Raw genomic sequence first — 22447 nt, 5'->3', positions numbered from 1 at the left:
AGCCAAGTCTTGGTTCGTCTCGCTGGCCTTCCCCTTATCTTGGGATGATGGGACCGATCGCTCACTAGAGGTTGATGCTCTCTCTGAGCTTCGGGAGTTAGTCTCTTCTAGGTTCGCGCTCCTGGAGCTCCGTTCCTTTAGCTGATCATCGACTCTGATGGCTTCCTCAAACACTCTAGCTAGCGCGTCTCACTGCAAGCTCAAATTGCTTACCAAAGCCTTGTATAACTCCTCATCTTGGATTCCGCTGATGAATACAGTCGAAACTGCTCTCTCAGTTGGTCGCTCGCCCATAGGGATTCTCTTAAAGAGACTCCTTACATGGGTTACGTAGTCACGAATGTCCTCCTTCTCTTTCTGCTTGACGTTCATCAAGTGCACTAGCAGGTTGTCAGAGTATCCAGGCTCGGCAAATCTCTTAATGAAGAGATCCTTGAGGCCACTGAAGTTGGCTTGTTCTGTGGCATCTAGGCTTGTATACCAAGTCCTTCCCTTGTTACCTAAGCAGAGCCCGAATGCTTGAGAGCATTGAGTCAGGTCGTTGAGGCTGTTGGCTTCGTAGACTTGTTTAAACTGCTCTACAAAGCTGTATGGATCCTCGTGGGGTTGGTATTTGTTAAGCTCCTTGGCAACGATAGGGATTTTAGACTGGCTCTTTGAGCCTTGGTTCGCTCCTAGTCCTGCGAGCAGAGATGTCGCTAGTGTCGCAGCACTTTCTCTGCTGCCATGTTATCTAGCAGCCGCTTCATGAGAAGCTCGCTCAACGTCAAGTCTCCCTCTAGGGCTCTCTCATGTTCTGTTCGGTTTCTTCCTGCTAGGTTCAGCACTCACTGCACCTCACGCAGCTCCGTGCTTTGTCTTTGGCTCCTAGCCTGCTAGTCCCTATTGTATTCGACTATGCTTTGCAAAGCCTTGCAGGCTAGTTTCCTCTCTTCTTCTAGGTCTGTGATGATAGCATTTGCCATCCTGCCGTGGTGCTCGTACCGGGCGAGTGCATCGTGTGTGGGAGAGAAGGAAGGAGTCTCACTTGTAGCTTTTTCACTTGCACAATGGGGGAATACACACAAAGATGGAGGCTAAAAACAGTTTTCCTCTTCTTAGTTGTGTAAGCCAAAAAGAACTCTCATACAGAGAAATAGAAGAACCCTATTTATGGGTCTCAAACCAAACTCAACTAACTAAGGTGGCATACTAATTGAGCCACAAACTAGAGTAGATAAGGATAGCTATCATCTAGCTATTATTCATGGCGGTGTACCAACCGCATCTGCAACTAACAAGTCAGTGACATAAATGCACAACGGTCACCCTGGCATATCACGAGTGGAGCTCGATATCTCAACACTCCCCCTCGAGCTCAATCCCAATTCTTGCACACCAACCAGGTCTCTGAACTAGCGCAGCTTCTTTATGCCCAATTCCTTCATAAATATGTCAGCTACCTGATCCTCTGTGCTGACATAAACTAGTTCAATAAGACCTAATAAAACCCTCTCCTGCACATAGTGATAATGCACCTTAATGTGCTTTATTCTAGCATGATAGACTGGGTTATTTGCCAAGTGTATACTACTCATGTTGTCATAATAAATGATAATTGGCCCATCTATAGGCTGATGCATATCATAAAGTAGCTTATGCAACCAAGCTACCTCACATGCAACCATTGCTACACCCTTGTACTCAGCCTCTGTGCTCGACAAGGCAACTATAGGCTGTTTCTTGCTGCTCCAAGTGACTGCAACACTCCCAAAAGAGAACACATATCCACTGCTAGATCGTCTATCAGAAATACTACCAGCCCAATCAGCATCAGTGTATCCATGCAATTGTATCTGAACCCCAGTCTCATAAAATAGTCCATACTGCAATGTGGACTTCACATACCTGAGTATGCATCTAGCCGCATCCAAATGCGGTTTCCTTGGAGCCTGCATAAACTGACTTACCAATCCAACAGCATAGCTCAAATCTGGCCTGGTAATAGTCATATAAATCAAACTTCCTACTATGCGTCTGTACATAGTAGGGTCTTCCAGAAGCTCACCTGCATCTGCGCTTAGCTTCACATTCTGCTCCAAAGGAACTGAAATAGGCTTACGGCCTGTCATCCCATATTTGGACAGCATGTCCAATCCATACTGCCTCTGCAAGAGCCATATCCCACTTGGTGATCTAATCACCTCAATGCCCAAGAAATAATGCAGCTCTCCCAAATCCTTTATCTCAAACTTTTGCTTCAATAGCATTTTCACATGAAGGATATCTTCATCACTATCACCTGTCATAATCAAATCATCAACATAAATGACAAGTAGCATAATATCTTTCTCTGTTTTTCTCACATAAAGTGAGAAATTTGCCTTGGAAATCTGAAAGCCAATAGTGAAAAGATACTGTCCTATCTTGTCAAACCATGCTCTAGGTGCTTGCTTCAAGCCATACAAGGCTTTCTTCAACCTGCAAACAAACTCAGGATGAACAGCATGCACATAATCTAGTGGCTGCTCCATATAGACCTCTTCTTGCAAATCACCATGCAAGAAGGCATTCTTTACATCCATCTGATGTAAAGACCATCCCTTTGATGCAGCCATAGCAATGACTGCTCTTACGGTTGCTATCCTTGTAACCGGACTGAATGTTTCTTCATAATCAATGCCATATGTTTGTGCATATCCCTTGACTACTAATCTTGCCTTGTATCTGTTCACAGAACCATCTGCATTGTGCTTCACCTTATAAACCCACTTACAACCAATTGCATTCTTATCTTTAGGCAAAGCTACCAATTCCCATGTAGCATTTGCTTCCAAAGCATCCATTGCTTTCTTCCATTTTTCTTTTCCCATGGCTTGCTCAAAAGAAGTGGGTTCTGGTTCCTCTATCACTTTGACTATATAGGCATAGTGAATTGTTGTAAATCCGTCATATTTCAGCCTATCCACAAGATACCTAGCTCTGGTAGACCTACACAAAGTAGGCTCACTTCCAGGTGTTCTCAAAACATCCCTGGTCTTCCTTACTCCAGGTGTAACAACAAAAGGAATACCCAACTCATCATCAATGCTCTATTCTGAGCCACGGGATTCACCATCCACATAAGAGTGACCTGCATTCACATCAAACATGGGCTGATTTACCTTTTCTTTTCCTTTTCGTGATACTTGCATACCACTATTTGCATTGCTTTGAGAAGATTCTCCTGATCTCAATCTGCTTGTCCATGGCGAAGAATGTGAACCACTGCTAGAGGACACTCCATGTCCACTAATATCTTGTGACTGCTGCTGTGAATTCTGTGCAGCATTACCATTTTGTGCATCTACATTATCAATCACATTTAGTGGTTTATACCAGCTACTCATCTCATCAAAAACAACATTTTTGCTCACTGTAAACTTACGAGTAGAAGGGTTATAGCATCTATACCCTTTCTGCTGAGAGTAACCAATAAAGATGCACTTCTCAGCTTTTGGATCCAACTTGAATCTCAACTCATCTAGCACATGAACATAGGCAATGCAACCAAAAATTTTCAAATGAGAAATATCTGGTTTCCTACCAGTATACCTCTCCTCTGGAGTCATGCTATGTATTGCTGCAGTGGGAGTCTTGTTCATTATGTAGACTGTTGTAGCAACTGCCTCAGCCCATTAAAAATCGTAAAAATATGGCAGGTCTTTTTCATTGAGCATGGCACGAGATACCTCTCCAATATGCCTATTTTTTCTTTCTGCAATTCCATTTTGCTGTGGGGTATGACTATATGAATATTATTGCTTTATGCCATGCTCCTGCAAGAACCTTGCAAACTCATTTGAGAGGTACTCTCCCCCTCCATCTTGTTGAGATATCGAGCTCCACTCGTGATATGCCAGGGTGACCGTTGTGCATTTATGTCACCGACGTGTTAGTTGCAGATGCGGTTGGTATACCGCCCATGAATAATAGCTACATGATAGCTATCCTTATCTACTCTAGTTCGTGGCTTGGTTAGTATGCCACCTTAGTTAGTTGAGTTTGGTTTGAGAACCATATATAGGGTTCTTCTATTTCTTTGTACTAGAGTTCTTTTGGCTTACACAACTAAGAAGAGGAAAATTGTTTTCAGCCTCCACCCTTGTGTGTATTCCCCCATTGTGCAAGCAAGAAAGCTACAAGTGAGACTCCTTCCTTCTCTCCCACAATCTTGACATGGTATCAAAGCCTTGTTCGTGGTAAGGAGCTCAAGAAAGCAAGCCAAGCTCGCGCCCTCGGCGACCCTATTTTTTTTATTTGAGGCCATTTTGGGGCCTATTTTGGAGGCGGAAGTTTTCTGCACGCACTCAGGAAAAGGCCCAGTTTTATGCTGTGCAGCCACTGTTCTATAGGTCGGTGAAAAGTTACTGTAGAAATTGCATCGTATGCTTGTGTGCAGAGACATTGGGAGTTACAGAATCATCCTTGGTTCGTGTTTATGCAAAATCATCACTAGGAAGTGACTGTGTGGTCAAATACCACTTTCGCCAGTTTTTGCAGATTTTCCCTTGTGAGGGTGAAGCTGTGTTTTTTGCAGTGACAGAATTTTTTGCAGTATTCTGTAATGGCGTCTGATTCTCTTTCACAGATTGTAACTGAAAAGCTTGACAAGAACAACTTCCAAGCATGGAAGTTTAGAATGACGAATTTCCTTATGGGAAAAGGATATTGGGAATTTGTTGCAAGAAATGAAGAAGAACCAGTTCTTCCTAATGTTCCCAATCAACAGCAAATGCAGGCATTCAAAGCATTGCATGAGAGAGCCAGGAAAGTTATGTACTGGCTGTCTATCAGTATTTCAGACTCTATGATTGTGCATATTCAGGATGCAAGTACGCCAAAGGAGGAATGGGATACTTTGTCAAAAATGTATAGTACAAATACTCAAGCCAGGAAAATGCAGCTCAAGCAAGAGTTGCATAATGTGCAAAGAGAAAATATGAGCATCAATGACTACCACATGAAGGTGAAGAAGATTGCAGATGCACTTGCTTCCATTGGGTCGCCAGTGGAAGATGATGATTTAGTTTCTGTGACCTTGAATGGTCTAGGAAAGGATTATGCACAGTTTCGGACATCCATTTCAGTTCGTGAAAGATTCCTTGATTTTGAGGAGTTGATTGCTCTTCTAATTTCTGAGGAGCAGAGAAATGGTGGTGCATCTTCTTCAGGAGGAACTTCAAAGGAAGCTGTCTTCTACTCAAATGCTGGAAGAGGTAGAGGCAGAGGTAGAGGAGGACGATTTGGAGGCCGTGGTAGAAATCAGAATATGCAGCAAACTCAAGAAAACCAGTCCTATGGAGGAGGACGTGGTAATTCTAGAGGCAGGGGGAGCCAAAGAGGTCGTGGTAGATGGCAAAGAGGCCAAAATGCAAACAGTAATGTTGAATGCTACTATTGTGGTAAAATGGGACATATGGCTAAAGACTGCTACAAAAAGCAGAATGACATCATGAATGGAAAACTGCAACAAGGAAATTATGCATCTTCTAGTAGACAGGGTGATGACAAAAATGAGCATTTGTTTATGGTGCAGCACATGAACAATTCTGTGACAAGTGCAGAAGAAAGCAACGATGTATGGTATGTTGACTCAGGTGTGTCAAACCACATGACAGGTCATGCAGAATGGATGGGGGATGCAAGGAAAATGGAAAAACCAGGATTTGTGGAGACTGGTGATGATACTGCACATCCGATTGTGCAGATTGGAAAAATTCATTTGTCTATGCAGGATGGGAAAAAGAAATACATGTCCGATGTATTTCATGTCCCGAATATCACCAAGAATCTGGTTTCTGTTGGTCAAATGGTTGAGCAGGGCTTGCAGGTCAGATTTAATCCTCATGGATGCTTTGTTGAGGATATGAAAAATAAAGGTCGCTTGATAGCAAAAGGAAAGAAGAAGGGCAGAATGTTTACGTTGGATGCAGACATGTCTGAATTGAGTGCAGCAATGTTTGCACATGGGACCGGTGTAGTTGCAGATATTGATATCTGGCATAAACGCATTGGTCATGTTAATGTACAGTGACTTAAATCAATGCAGGCCCAAAATATTGTTGCTGGATTGCCTAAATTCAAGGTTGCAGAAATGCATAAGGTATGTGAAGCCTGTCAGTTTGGAAAACAGGCAAGGAAACCATTTCATAGACATGTTCAAGAGAGTAAGAAGCCATTGGAATTAATCCACTCTGATGTGTGGACTACTAAAGCTGCATCTCTTGGAGGCTATCATTATTTTGTCAGTTTTATTGATGACTATAGCAGAAAAGTTTAGGTGTATTTTATGAAAAAGAAAAGTGAAGTTTTTGGGCATTTCAAAACTCTTAAAGCTATGGTTGAAAAAGAAACAGGCCTGCAAGTAAAATGCCTAAGGTCAGATGGAGGGGGAGAGTACCTCTCAAATGAGTTTGCAAGGTTCCTGCAGGAGCATGGCATAAAGCAGCAATATTCATGCAGTCATACCCCACAGCAAAATGGAATTGCAAAAAGAAAAAACAGACATATTGGAGAGGTGTCTCGTGCCATGCTCAATGAAAAAGACCTGCCAGATTTTTATTGGGCTGAAGCAGTTGCTACAGCAGTCTACATAATGAACAGGACTCCCACTGCAGCAATACATGGAATGACTCCAGAGGAGAGGTATACTGGTAGGAAACCAGATATTTCTCATTTGAAGATTTTTGGTTGCATTGCCTATGTACATGTGCCAGATGAGTTGAGATCCTAGTTGGATCCAAAAGCTGAGAAGTGCATCTTTATTGGTTACTCTCTGCAGCAAAAAGGGTATAGATGCTATAACCCTTCTACTCATAAGTTTACAGTGAGCAGAGATGTTGTTTTTGATGAGATGAGTAGCTGGTATAAACCAGTAAATGTGATTGATGATGTAGATGCACAAAATGGTAATGCTGCACAGAATTCACAGCAGCAGTCACAAAATATTAGTGGACCTGGAGCGTCCTCTAGCAGTGGTTCACATTCTTTGCCATGGACAGGTAGATTGAGATCAAGAGAATCTTCTCAAAGCAATGCAAATAGTGGTATGCAGGTATCACGAAAAGGAAAAGAGAAGGTTGATCAGCCCATGTTTGATGTGAATGTAGGTCACTCTTATGTGGATGGTGAATCTAGTGGTTCAGAACAGAGCATTGATGATGAGTTGGGTATCCCCTCTATTGTTACACCTGGAGTAAGGAAGACCAGGGATGTTTTGAGAGCACCTGGGAGTGAACCTACTTTGCGCAGGTCTACGAGAGCTAGGTATCCTGTGGATAGGCTGAAATATGATGGATTTACAGCCATTCACTATGCATATATGGTTAAAGTGATACAGGAACCAGAACCCACTTCTTTTGAGGAAGCCATGGGAAAAGAAAAATGGGAGAAAGCCATGGATGAAGAAATGGATGCCTTGGAAGCAAATGCTACATGGGAATTGGTACCTTTGCCTAAAGGTAAAAATGCAATTGGCTGTAAGTGGGTTTATAAGGTGAAGCACAATGCAGATGGTTCTGTGAACAGATACAAGGCAAGATTAGTAGTCAAGGGGTATGCACAAACATATGGCATTGACTATGAAGAAACATTCAGTCCAGTTGCAAGGATGGCAACCGTAAGAGCAGTCATTGCTATGGCTGCATCAAAGGGATGGTCTTTACATCAGATGGATGTAAAGAATGCTTTCTTGCATGGTGATTTGCAAGAAGAGGTCTATATGGAGCAGCCACTAGGTTATGTGCATGCTGTTCATCCTGAGTTTGTTTGCAAGTTGAAGAAAGCTTTGTATGGCTTGAAGCAAGCACCTAGAGCATGGTCTGACAAGATAGAACAGTATCTTGTCACTATTGGCTTTCAGATTTCCAAGGCAGATTTCTCACTTTATGTGAGAAAAACAGAGAAAGGCATTATGCTACTTGTCATTTATGTTGATGATTTGATTATGACAGGTGACAGTGATGAAGATATCCTTCATCTGAAAATGCTATTGAAGCAGAAGTTTGAGATGAAGGATTTGGGAGAGCTGCGTTATTTCTTGGGCATTGAGGTGATTAGATCACCAAGTGGGATACAACTCTTGCAGAGGCAGTATGGATTGGACATGCTGTCCAAATATGGGATGACAGGCTGTAAGCCTATTTCAGTTCCTTTAGAGCAGAATGTGAAGCTGAGCACAGATGCAGGTGAGCTTCTAGAAGACCCTACTATGTACAGACGCATAGTAGGAAGTTTGATTTATATGACTATTACCAGGCCAGTTTTGAGCTACGCTGTTGGATTGGTAAGTCAGTTTATGCAGGCTCCAAGGAAACCACATTTGGATGCGGCTAGACGCATACTCAGGTATGTGAAGTCCACATTGCAATATGGACTATTTTATGAGACTGGGGTTCAGATACAGCTGCATGGATACACTGATGCTGATTGGGCTGGTAGTATTTCTGATAGACGATCTACCAGTGGATATGTGTTCTCGTTTGGGAGTGCTGCAGTCACTTGGAGCAGCAAGAAACAGCCTACAGTTGCCTTGTCGAGCACAGAGGCTGAGTACAGGGGTGCAACAATGGCTGCATGTGAGGTAGCTTGGTTGCATAAGCTACTTTATGATATGCATCAGTCTTCAAATGGGCCAGTTGTCATTTATTGTGATAACATGAGTAGTATACACTTGGCAAATAACCCAATCTATCATGCTAGAACAAAGCACATTGAGGTGCATTATCACTATGTGCGAGAGAGGGTTTTACTAGGTCTTATTGATCTAGTTTATGTCAGCACAGAGGATCAGGTAGCTGACATATTTACGAAGGCATTGGGTGCAGAGAAGCTGCGCAAGTTCAGAGACCTGCTTGGTGTGCAGGAATTGGGATTGAGCTCGAGGGGGAGTGTTGAGATATCGAGCTCCACTCGTGATATGCCAGGGTGACCGTTGTGCATTTATGTCACCGACGTGTTAGTTGCAGATGCGGTTGGTATACCGCCCATGAATAATAGCTACATGATAGCTATCCTTATCTACTCTAGTTCATGGCTTGGTTAGTATGCCACCTTAGTTAGTTGAGTTTGGTTTGAGAACCATATATAGGGTTCTTCTATTTCTTTGTACTAGAGTTCTTTTGGCTTACACAACTAAGAAGAGGAAAACTGTTTTCAGCCTCCACCCTTGTGTGTATTCCCCCATTGTGCAAGCAAGAAAGCTACAAGTGAGACTCCTTCCTTCTCTCCCACAATCTTGACACATCTGACCTTAGGCATTTTATTTGCAGGCCTGTTTCTTTTTCAACCATAGCTTTAAGAGTTTTGAAATGCCCAAAAACTTCACTTTTCTTTTTCATAAAATACACCCAAACTTTTCTACTATAGTCATCAATAAAAGTGACAAAATAATGACAGCCTCCAATAAATGCAGCTTTAGTAGTCCACACATCAGAGTGGATTAATTCCAATGGCTTCTTACTCTCTTGAACATGTCTAGGAAATGGTTTCCTTGCCTGTTTTCCAAATTGACAGGCTTCACATACCTTATGCATTTCTGCAACCTTGAATTTAGGCAATCCTGCAACAATATTTTGGGCTTGCATTGATTTAAGTCACTGTACATTAACATGACCAATGCGTTTATGCAAAATATCAATATCTGCAACTACATCGGTCCCATGTGCAAACATTGCTGCACTCAATTCAGGCATGTTTGCATCCAACATAAACATTCTGCCCTTCTTCTTTCCTTTTGCTATCAAGCGACCTTTATTTTTCATATCCTCAACAAAGCATCCATGAGGATTAAATCTGACCTGCAAGCCCTGCTCAACCATTTGACCAACAGAAATCAGATTCTTAGTGATATTCGGGACATGAAATACATTTGACAGGTATTTCTTTTTTCCATCCTGCATAGACAAAGGATTTTTTCCAATCTGCACAATAGGATGTGCAGTATCATCACCAGTCTCCACAAATCCTAGTTTTTCCATTTTCCTTGCATCCTGCATCCATTCTGCATGACCTGTCATGTGGTTTGATGCACCTGAGTCAACATACCACACTTCGTTGCTTTCTTCTGCACTTATCACAAAATTGTTCATGCGCTGCACCATAAACAAATGCTCATTCCGGTCATCACCCTATCTACTAGAAGATGCATAATTCCCTTGTTGCAATTTTCCATTCATGATGTCATTCTGCTTTTTATAGCAATCTTTAGCCATATGATCCATTTTACCATAGTAGTAGCATTCAACATTGCTGTTTGCATTTTGGCCTCTTTGCCATCCACCACGACCTCTTTGGCTCCCCTTGCCTCTAGAGTTACCACGTCCTCCTCCATAGGACTGGTTTTCTTGAGTTTGCTGCATATTCTGATTTCTACCACGGCCTCCATATCGGCCTCCTCTACCTCTGCCTCTACCTCTTCCAGCATTTGAGTAGAAGACAGTTTATTTTGAAGTTCCTCCTGAAGAAGATGCACCACCATTTCTCTGCTCCTCAGAAATTAGAAGAGCAATCAACTCCTCAAAATCAGGAAATCTTTCACGGACGGAAATGGATGTTTGGAACTGTGAATAATCCTTTCCTAGACCATTCAAGGTCACAGAAACTAAATCAACATCTTCCACTGGCGACCCAATGGAAGCAAGTGCATGTGCAATCTTCTTCACCTTCATGTGGTAGTCATTGATGCTCATACTTTCTCTTTGTACATTGTGCAACTCTTGCTTGAGCTGCATTTTCCTGGATTGCGTATTTGTGCTATACATTTTGGACAAAGTATCCCATGCCTCCTTTGGCGTACTTGCATCCTGAATATGCACAATCATAGAGTCTGAAATACTGATAGACAGCCAATACATAACTTTTCTGGCTCTCTCATGCCATCCTTTAAATGCCTACATTTGCTATTGATTGGGAACATCAGGAAGAACTGGTTCTTCTTCATTTCCTGCAACAAATTCCCAATATCCTTTTCCCATAAGGAAATTCGTCATTCTAAACTTCCATGCTTGGAAATTGTTCTTGTCAAGCTTTTCAGTGACAATCTGTGAAAGAGAATCAGACGCCATTACAGAACACTGCAAAAAATTCTGACACTGCAAAAAACACAGCTTTAGCCTCACAAGGGCAAATCTGCAAAACTGAGGAAAGTGGTATTTGTCCACACAGTCACTTCCTAGTGATGATTTTGCATCAACAGGCAACAAGGATGATTCTGTAACTCCCAATGTCTCTGCGCACAGGCTACGATGCAATTTCTATGGTAACTTTTCACCGACCTGTAGAATAGTGGTTGCACAGTAAAAACCAGGGCCTTTTTTTGAGTGCGTGCGGAAAACTTCTGCCTCCAAAACAGGCCCCGAAATGGCCTCAAATCAAAAAAACAGGGCAACCAAGGGCTAAAGCCCAATCCCGTAGCATATACTGCCCTCTTGCTACACCGTGAAGGGCGTCTCAATCTGAGACAATGCACTCTTGCACTTTCCAGCTGTGCTACCTTCTGCAAAGACTTACTCTCAACCTCGAAAAATGAAAGCAGCACTTTTCGGTTGTGCTACCTGCAGAGACTTGCTCCCAACCTCGAAAAGTGAAAGCAACACTGGTCCTCTTACCAAAACACCACGAACTTGGTTTGCTTTCTTGAGCTCCTTACCACGAACCAGGCTCTGATACCATGTCAAGATTATGGGAGAGAAGGAAGGAGTCTCACTTGTAGCATTTTCACTTACACAATGGGGGAATACACACAAAGGTGGAGGCTGAAAACAGATTTCCTCTTCTTAGTTGTGTAAGCCAAAAAGAACTCTCATACAGAGAAATAGAAGAACCCTATATATGGGTCTCAAACCAAACTCAAATAACTAAGGTGGCATACTAATTGAGCCACGAACTAGAGTAGATAAGGATAGTTGTCATCTAGCTATTATTCATGGGCGGTGTACCAACCGCATCTACAGCTAACAAGTCGGTGACATAAATGCACAACGGTCACCCTGGCATATCACAAGTGGAGCTCGATATCTCAACACATCGTAGCCACTAACTAATTGCTGAATAGCCTTCGGAAATACGTTCAAGTCAAGTTCCTCATTAGACCTATGGTCTGAGACTTCTTTTGCCATAGTCGCATTGTCATGTTTCGCCAAGCTGTTGATTAGGGTGAGTGGATTTGTGAGACCCACATTGTTGACGCCACCTGCTTGGTCCTACCTTGCGCGTTGATGGTTTGTCTACGTCTTGGGTCCTCTCCTATTGGTGGGTTCCTTGAGTGGTTTATCTGAGTGAGTTCTTTCAGTTATTGAATACAATCCTCAATTTATGGTCACTCAGCATGCGTGTTGCCCTTAGTGCACTTGTGCTCAACTAGGCTTTCAATTTCTTTTAGTGCATTCAAGTGCAGAAATTCAAGGGGGGTGCATCAAGCAACCTCAAAGTGTCTTACGCACTCTCGCTTGTTCTGGGCCTGATAGGCTTGTTGGTCAATTTTCTGGCCGCCTTGACAGGGTTCAAGGTTTCTCTAATGTATTGCCTTGTTTATTCTTGGCCAATAAAGTTTTAACTGTTCAGCGCTTTGCGTCTAGGTCTCTGGGCCTCGTTGATGCCTACTTCAAGCAAAGCGACTGTTTCCTAATTCTGTCTATTCCAAGTGCAAGAATCGACTTCTAAGTGTTCGAAGGGCTTCAGTCGGGTCAGGTCAAATTTCTGAGAATTTGATAGAAATTTTCACTCAACCCTGCTAGTCCGAATTGCAGGGTCCGAGTTGTTCACTCGGACGAGCCAAAGCGCATGGGCCGAGGGCCAAATTTGGAACTTGGACAGCACGGACTCAGACGAAGGTGCTCGGAGAGATTGGCTCGGACGGGGTCACTCGGACAGGGTCACTTGGACGGGCTGAGGCAATTGGGCGGAGGGTCAAGTTTGACATGTGGCAGAGGGCCGAATTGGTCGATGGTCCGAATGGTCTACTCGGACGGGCCGAGTAGGTCTATCCGAGGGCCGATTAGGGTTTCAGGCCGAGTGGACCGAGCGAAATAGGGCCGAGGGCCGATTCTGGGACTTGGCCCAGAAGTGACCGTTCGAATGGGCCAAGCGCGACGCACGTCGATAGCAAGAGTTTGATTTCGATCATTTCTTGTGATTTACTCAATCGTACCAAGCACAAACCTCCAAATCCTATCTAGGGGGATAGGGGAAGGGATTCATATACCTGGATAGAGCGGTGGGATCGTCAATGGTGTAATCGGATCGAATCGGGCGGTAGCTCTCTCTCTGTCTCTCTCTCTCTCTCTCTCTCTCTCTCTCACTGAAATGGTCACAAATGAGCTCTACCTTGGCCTCTTGGCTCTTATGCCCCTTCCTAGGTATGGTGTTAATGCCCCCAATCACTCACTTCCCGATCTTAGGCATCACAAGTGAGCTTTTTGCCAAGTTTTGCATGATTTTTTCCCTGCTTTGCAACAGTAAACCCTACCCTTCTCTGGTGTGATTTCCTAATCCTAACCTATTCTAAATGCAACAAGAATCGAAAGCAAAGAACTGAACTACTTTCTCCATGTTTCCCAATCATCAACAAATAAAATATACCAAAATACTTACTTGTTTTGAAGATCAAAAACACCCAAACTTCCTATCTATCTCAAGCTCTGTTTCAGGGATGAATCCCTTACTTCGATGCCCGATATGAGGTGCGCAAGTGCTCAAGCTTGAATCCGTTGGTCCCGACAATGGAACCAAAATGTGGGAGCCTTCGCTCGACCACCAAGTCCCATGGACCACTTATTGCTTCAAGCGTTTCAAGTGAGCTCTAATGGCTGTCTCTCACCTAGCCGATGCACCGTCAATCCTATGAGTGTAGTGAGCTTACCTTGATGCCGATACGAGTTTCCTCCTCTCTCTCACACCCCGGTAGCTCCACGATCCTAGATGCGAGCTCAAGCATCCTCAAGCTTCCTCCATCTCCAAGCTCCATCCTCCATAGCCACGCGCGCAAGTAAACAGAAGAGAAGAGAAGAGGAGATCGTGAAGAGCTTCACCCTTTTGATCCCTCACTCTCACACACTCACTCCCTCACATTCTCACACTCCCTCTCTCAAGAGCACACACAAGCAAGAAGATGAGGAGAAGAGAAGAAGAAGAAGACTCTTGTTGCCACACACCAAAGAATGAGCTCTCATTCACTTTTTGAACTTTATGTATACAAACCCTAAAATCCCATGGGCACCCATCCCCTTTTTTACATGACCGGCCCTTGTGGCAAGGTCTTTTTTCCATTTCCATCTTCTAGTCTTATGCCTCTAGCGTACACCCATCTAGTATTTTACAAATGGCATAGGAGGGAGCCTGGCGCTCTTTTACAAGATTTTCGAGTTTTTTGAGGCACCCTTCATTTAAAATTGTGCTTTTTGGAAGTCACATGCGTGTCTTTGCTCTTTTTCCATGTTTTTTAAACTTTTTTTCTTCATTTTTCCGCCATCTCCTCAATTTGGGGTTAACAACACATCACCTATCAGGCCACTCATAGATGTACTAACTACAGGGGTATTTTTAGCATTACTAGTGCTGGCTAGTCCATCAGTAGTAGCCACTGCAACTGGATTCCCATACCCAGAAGCTAGCTCATCAAAGACAACATCTCTACTTATCAACGTCTCATGAGTGTTGATAAATATAACATATCCTAAGTCATATCCTATGGTTGTATGTATCCAAAGTAGAAGCATATGTAAAGTGTCCTTAAGTTGAGGGTATCTATCACTTTGAGGATACCACTTGTAGTAGACTAGGAGAATGGAAGAATGAAGAGAAAGATGAAGGTGAACATGAAAAATGGTTGAGCCTCCATATCCCATGTCGTCCACTCTTCATTGCGCATCTCTTGCCCTATTTTTCCAGTTGGTATTAGAGCATGTTCAATAATTTTCTATTGTTGTTCATCTTCTTCAACATCCTTACCTGAATTTGAATAGCCAATCATAACTTTGTGCTTGCCATCTATGAAATTTTTGTGCCAATTGATGGAAAACAAGTGTGACAATGCAACAAGTGCTGAGTGTAGGTCTGCAAGATTCTCAAATAAGGGAACAAATCTTAATGGGTGAGCAACTTTTCATTCTCGTTGAAGTAGCTCCACTACTAAAACATTAGACGGAGTCATAGCCATGGAAATAATGTATGCACCAAAGGAGTCTGGCGACAACTCTGATATAACATGAAATGTCTCCAGGACATCACACATCTCATCAGTTTTTGGAAAATTAGTGCCAAATAGAGGGTGTTTCCCTCTCAATTCTGACAACAACCACTCCTGTCGCTTCTCTTCTGACCATTCTTTATATGAACCCATGCCCATGTATGTGTTGATGGCATCAATCACATATGTGTGCATATCAGACTCTTGACAAATATCTAGCTTCACCATGTTTAAACCAAAGCATGAAACCTAACACATGAAATCAAGAAGACTATCATCTGAAATTGACTTATCCACTGGTTGCACAAAGTGATCGATAGCACAGCTCCAAAGGCTCAAGAATCTAGTCAACTGACGTAAAAGTATCTTCCTTTGCTATCTCGGACTTTTCGGATGCCAGTAATTCATGCATGTGTTCCCTTGTATTGTATAGTTTATCCCTAAGGAAACTCGAAAAGGTTCCTTGGGTGGAATGGGATTCCAGAATTCTATGTAGTCCTTTGCATCTTCCTGCAGGAAAATTACAGGAAAAATTATCGATTTTAGACCCGTGTTTTGATGCATTTTGGGTCATACAAACATCGTTTGGGATGATATTTGGATGGTTCTTATTGGGAACTAAATGTATGACATGTTGGCATCATGCATGGATGCATATGATGCACTCCCAGACAAGCCACAAAACAATGCTTGAGCAATGGCAAACTCAATGTCTCAATGCATACCTTTTAAGAAATAATGGCAACCTCCTACCTGTCTTCAAAGAACCCTAAATCTTCACTTTCTTCAAGTTGTCTTCACTGCCTTTTTCTCTAGAGAGCCCACCTAGCATAGCTCTGATACCATATTGGAAGAGAGGAAGAGACAAAGAGGGTGCAAAATCATGAGCTTCAGCTCATCTTCTTCTTCACTATTCCATCATCCGACTGATATAACTGAAAGAGAGAGTATTACACTAGGTTTCACTAACCATCATCTAACTATGGTTAGGTCCCAACTTATTAATGTCACGCACATGTACAGCTATATCCAGCTGGTGTCGATTAATCACACACATAAAGAGAGCACCCTCTAGAATCTTCACAGAAGTTGTGAACAGTCCTTTGGAAAAATACTTGGATACAGACTTGCTCGACATAAATCGGTCTTGAATGAAGTGACATAGCTGCTTCCATATGGGGGAAGAGATATGGGCAATAGATACCCCTGAACTGCTTATAAGCTAGTTACGGAGCAAGGGGGTAGAAGTTTCCTTCTTCATCAGCGTAACAACCTCTTCAGTAGTGAGAAAATGGTTATCGCTGAGCACAAATGAAGCAGAAATGGGCAAGCACAGTGCTTCACTGATATTAGCTACAGATAAACAGACTGGTTTTTATAAGAAGCCAAGAAGGAGTAACAAAGTTTCTCTTCCACATACAGCAATGTGAGGGAAACAAATGGTCGGAGGCTTGCACGTCGGATGCAATCCACCTCTAAAAGGAGGGAATAATCATGGACTACGGGAACATGTTGTACCACAATCGGAGGGGTAGAAGTAGGTGCCATTCAGACTATAGCAAAAACCCACACACACAAAACTAGGAAGACAAAGAGCAAACCTACAAACCCCACAAACAAAGCCACCACTTAGACCACGATAGAAAATAGACTGAGGACAAGACTAACTGAACCAAACCACCCCAAGCAAACCACATCCTATGAAAAATTTGACATAACCTATGCACATATGCAAACGAAAGCTTCATGCTATGCAACAAGCATGCACCCGAGACCCTGTATCAGGCACTCAAAAAGAACAAAACTCAACCATGCCATATCCCAGACACTGACTCAAAAAATCATAACTGAACCAAAGACTCTGACTTAAAATATAATGAGCACCAATCAGACCAATGTCAGACTGATAATCCCAAATCCCACGTAACGTTCAACATCCTACAGTGCGGTGAAGTGGATGGGTGAAACTAACGACTCATTTTGATTAGATGATCAATTAAGCACAGTTCATTATATTCAATCCGTTAATGCATGTTGAGTCGGAAGCGTAGCCTAGCCCCTCTTAAACTTGACACAACTTGACTTGACTTGGTCTCTACTGATGCAATTCATTGTTACAATTACATGATGTGTGGCACTTGAGTGCATGTATGCATGACTTCGGGGGATTTATTTTAATTACAATTTAATGTGTCTATAATGCATGTGCACGTGCACTTGTGAATTAATTTTTAGAAAATTAGGTGGGTTATTCTGCCAAAGTGCTCATGCAACGGTGGGGTTCCTTTTACAATTAACATCTGGTTCATTTTATTTACAATGTTATGATGTGCATCCTGTTAATTTGGTGTGTGCAACGGTTAGTTGATTTTTATTACAATGAAATATGTGTTATGGTGTAATGTGAGAGAGGGAAAAAGAAAAAAAACCTGGCAATGTGTGGGTCTGTCTGCAAAGTCTGATACCATGTTCTCGAAAAAGGAAGGGCGCAATCCACAAATATTCCACTCAATGGACAAAAGGTCGACTAAAACTAGTCGTCCTCTCGTACAGAAAAACGAGAAAAAAAACTAACACATTGACCAAAACAAATAATGAAACAAATGTTACGCATAACCAAAATAAAATAAAATGATGGATATGTTGGGATTTTGTTTTGGTTGGGTTTTATTGTTATGGCTTGGGTTTTCTTTTCCTTTTTTTTTTTAAAGGACAAACATTCGTAACACAAAAGGAAGAGCAATGTGGGATTTCACATTGATGTGTATGGAAACATCAATCCAAATGGGAAAATAGATCAGGTTTCAAATATTAATGGGCAGAAAGTTTGTGGTTGTGTTTTGTTTTGTTTTTGTTTTTTAAATAGTATTTTTGGTGTTTTTTTAATATAAAAAGGATGTGAACATGAAATTTCAGCAACCAATCATGAGCATCAAGTGTCAAAAAGGTAATCAAATTTAATTCACATTGTTCAACTCATTTTTGGGATATAAAATGAATTTTGGCAAAAAATGAGGGTTGTGTCTTCAAATAATACTTTTGCCAATTAGGAAGAATTTGCAATTGGGAAAATATTTTCAAAATGTACAAGGGAGTTTATGGAATTTTTTGGATTTTTTCAAAAATTATATCGACTTTGTTATTAATTATTAATGAAATTTATCCATTTTTGCTTTTTTTTTAAAGAATGATGAATTTTTTAATTTTATTTTATTTTTTAATTTTCACTTTTAAAATGTTTCAATAGTTTGCAAAAATATTGGAGATTTTTCAAGATTTTTTTTGCAATTTTTAATGAGTTTAATTGAATTTTAATGAATTTATGAATGTTTTATGTGTTTTTAGGGTGTTTGGGATGGGAAGTACCCGTGATTGCATACAAATGGCTGCTAATGACTGCATATGAATGGCTGCTAATGATAGCATATGAATGGCTGCTAATGATAGCATATGAATGGCTGCTAAACACCCCACTACACGAACAAATCGGGCGCGCATCCCCACACGGAAACACACACAAAGACCACAGACACATCGGCCACACACGCACGACTGCGTGGGACCAGCCACGACGATCCCGCAAGCACGGCCATGCAGGCACACACACGAAGCACTATGCATGCACACGCGTAGGGTGAAGGCACACGGCGGGACGAGGGAAAGTGGTGCGGGTTGAGGAAAGGAGCTGTGGTGGGAAATGGGGGACTTGTGGAGGGTGGGTTTGGTTTTGTTTTTTTGTTTTTTTTTTTAAAAGGAAGAGAAAGGGGGAAAAAAATGTATGGCTTTGGTTGTTTATTTCTGTCAAAAAGAAAAAGGAAAAGAGAAGAGGTTGGCAGGCAGTCATCGCAGGGAGGTGGGGGTTGGAGGAGGGTGACGAGAGGTGATGGCGAGGGGGAGGAGAGTTAGAGGGAGAGAGGGATAAGACCTAGTCACATGGAAAAAACCCAAAAATCAACCTCGATACGTGAGATAGAAATTAATAAAAAAAGATTTGATCATCGGAATGAAGGACAGTAAAAAGGAAAAATGTCCGAGGGAAGGGAACTGACAGGGGGGCACATTAAAACACATATCCAAGGGAATAAGGAGGGGTTCACATGCGAAAAGGGCAAAAATCGACCATGAAAACACATATGAGAATTAATATTAAAAAATCCATTAGACGAAAGGATGTGAGGGAGGAAGGAAAAATGTGTAGAAAATTGTGCCTGACAAGCCTATCTCATTAGAACATAAGGCCGAGCAAAAGAAACCCCGGTCGCATGGAAGAAACCCAAAAATCGTATCTAAAATGGGTTTCAAAAATAAATACGAAATGATTCGTGCACCGAAAGGGAGGGCAAAAAAGGGAAAAAATGTCATGACATATAGAATCGTCAGGGTTGTTACATTAAATTTCAATTTGGATGAGATTAGGAGGCGTTCACATGGAAAAAACAATAAAATGGAGCTAAAAAATACCAATAAAAATTAATTAAAAAAGATTGAGAGGTCGAAATAGGGCAAAGAAAAAGGAGAATTGGGAAAAAAGGGTGGCCGGACAAGGCTATCCAGTCAGAAGTAAAGTCGGAGGAAAATAGGCCATGTTCACATGGAAAAATATAAAAAACATACGCGAAAAAGGCACGAAATCACCCAAAAATTAATTATGGACAAACCGTATGTCAAAATGATAGGTGGGTAGAAGGAAAAATGTCTGAGGGACGGCGTAGGAGAGAACTGGTATGTTAGATCACTGATCCAAAGTGATAAGGATACGTTCGCATGGAAATACATCCAATTGGGCGAGAAAAGTTTCAAAAATTAATAACGCAAAACAGTAAATCAAAATAGGGGGATATAAAAAGGAAAAGTGTGTCAGTTGAAGGGACAAACATGGCTATAAGGTTGGATTGGGAGTTTGGTGAACGTAGAATGCGTACACATGGAAAAACATCACAACAAGGGATAAAGGAAAAAAGAGAAGGAACGGCCCCAAGGGTGGGGTAAACATGGACGGGTGGGTGGGGAAAGGACCCCATCAGGGTAAAATCGGGTCATGGCATACATGCAGGATTAAAATGAGGCATATGCAAGGGGTATGCATCATAGACGCATAGGGACGCGTCCCCACACTTAAAACCTTAACGAACAGGGTTAGATGCATCAACATAGCCTAGGACTCGTCAACCGACTGGACTCTGATGTCCCCACACTTAACATATAACATACACTTGCAATCATAAGGGTAGGGTTAGAAAAACTTGGCCCGTTTCGCATATGGTCGAAGGAACTGTCACTGCTACAGAGGGTTGGAGTCAGCTGCAGGAGGTACCACGGCTCGCTCCAAGGTTCAGCTAGCATGGCAGGGACCATGCAACAGCACCCAGGGAGGTGGTTGGTTGATAAAGCCCGTCGGGATAGGTGTCGTTGACGAAGGATAATCACTCAACTCACGGGCACTCATATGGGATGAGAGAACAGTCACTTGCCCCATAACTTACATCACGCAAGTGAATATTGAGGGAAACCTAGATCTCACACCTAATTTAGGAATCAATAAGGGAATGATGTAGAGGGAGTATGCTAGGGTGCACAGTTGATGGTGCATCAGTGCGTCCAACCCCGTCTGGCATAGGTGCAAGCAAGAAGGCCACGGAGCCTTGTAGTACAGTGTATAGAACAGAGTGACATGTCCTGTGCTGATGGCAGAGACCCATCCTGTGTATGCATAGGGAAATGAGAACATACCTGACTCCAAGTGTCGTAACGTTCCTCAATCCTCACCGCTCGATAATTGATTGAGGAAACACCAGTCACACTCAACCCCCCCCTGTCTCATGCTATGTTGATAGATACAGGAGAGAAATCCATTCCTAAAACCCATTGATGTAATCCTTGCCATCACTTGTGCAGAGGTTGTATGCCTTCTTGTGCACATTTGATGGTGCAACTATGCATCCCGCCTTGTGCCGACATACAGTGCAAGAAGGAAGGCCAGGGATCCTTATAGTGCAGTGCCCAGGAACAGATCATGTGTTGTGCATTGAGAGGCCCAACCTGTGCATGCAACACTCCATTCACACATCGCACCTCTCTGTTGAATATAAAGAGCAAGGGCTTGTCACTCATTTCACCCTCTGTCTCACTCGCATTTGATAAATACAGAGGGCAGCCCATACTCACATCCCCATCCGGTTAGGATGAAAGCTCTCATCGCTCAAGGGGTTGTCGATGAAGATGGCATTGTCTGTTGCTAGCATCAGGGTGTTGAAGATGAGGAGTACCCAGGGAGGCAGCCAACACGTCTGATACTTCGATTGTTGGTAGAAGATGTCGTTTGTTGTAGGGGTAAGATGGGCTGATGAAGTTACAGAGACCAAGGGAGATGGCTTTGAAAGTACATCTTGAAAAGTTTGGCTAGTGATTTCGCGATTCTGGTCTGCGGGGTGTTACCACCTTTTCCACAGCCAGCTTCCCGCCCAAGGGTGTTTCTATTTTTTCTTGGAATGAGACCTGCTATGACACATAATTTCTTCCTTTTCTCCCATAACTGTTTGTTTGTTTTGTTATTTATTTATTTTAATTTTTTTTCTTTTTTTCTTTAATTAATAAAGAGAATGGTAGAAATACCATATGTCAGGACCAACCTCGCCACCATTGTTGGATCAAACAAGAAGAGAACAAGGTAGGGTTGAGAGGTATTTGTGAGGGGCTAGTAGAATGAGATTGCCTCATGAGGAAGATCATTAGGGCTATCAGGAGCACAAAGAGAAGGACAGTGCGATGCCCAAAAGGGAAAGGGTGGGTCGACTGTGATTGTCAAGATCCTCAGGGAGGGAAGTACTTCTTCAAGCAATAGCCATTTATCAGAAAGGGATCCTCAGAAGCATCAACAGCTTGCACTTGAACAGAGCCATTTGGGTTGACAACAAGTACCTTGTAAGGACCCATCCATTGTTGTTGAAGCTTGCCAGGAAACTTGCCAAATCTTAGATCATAGGCCAGGATAAGATCACCTTCTTTGAACTCCTTATGCTTGATTAAATTGTCATGATAGGCCTTGTGTTGCGATTGAGTGGGTTCCATGCACTGTGGGGCAATCTACCGAATCTCATCCAAACATTCTAAGTGCAAGAGGCGGCATTGAAGTGATTGATCATCTTCCAAGCATTCTTTAACTACCACTCGCAAAGAGGGCAATTCCAGTTCAACCGCGAAAATAGCTTCTATACCACACACCAATTGGAAAGGGGTTTGTCC

This window comes from Lygodium microphyllum, chromosome 2 (assembly GCF_053477565.2).
Source record: "Lygodium microphyllum isolate KBCC chromosome 2, Lygodium_microphyllum_v1.1.10, whole genome shotgun sequence".
Lineage (NCBI taxonomy): Eukaryota > Viridiplantae > Streptophyta > Polypodiopsida > Schizaeales > Lygodiaceae > Lygodium > Lygodium microphyllum.
The sequence above is the reverse complement of the archived record's forward strand: the minus strand, read 5'-3'. Positions refer to the sequence as shown.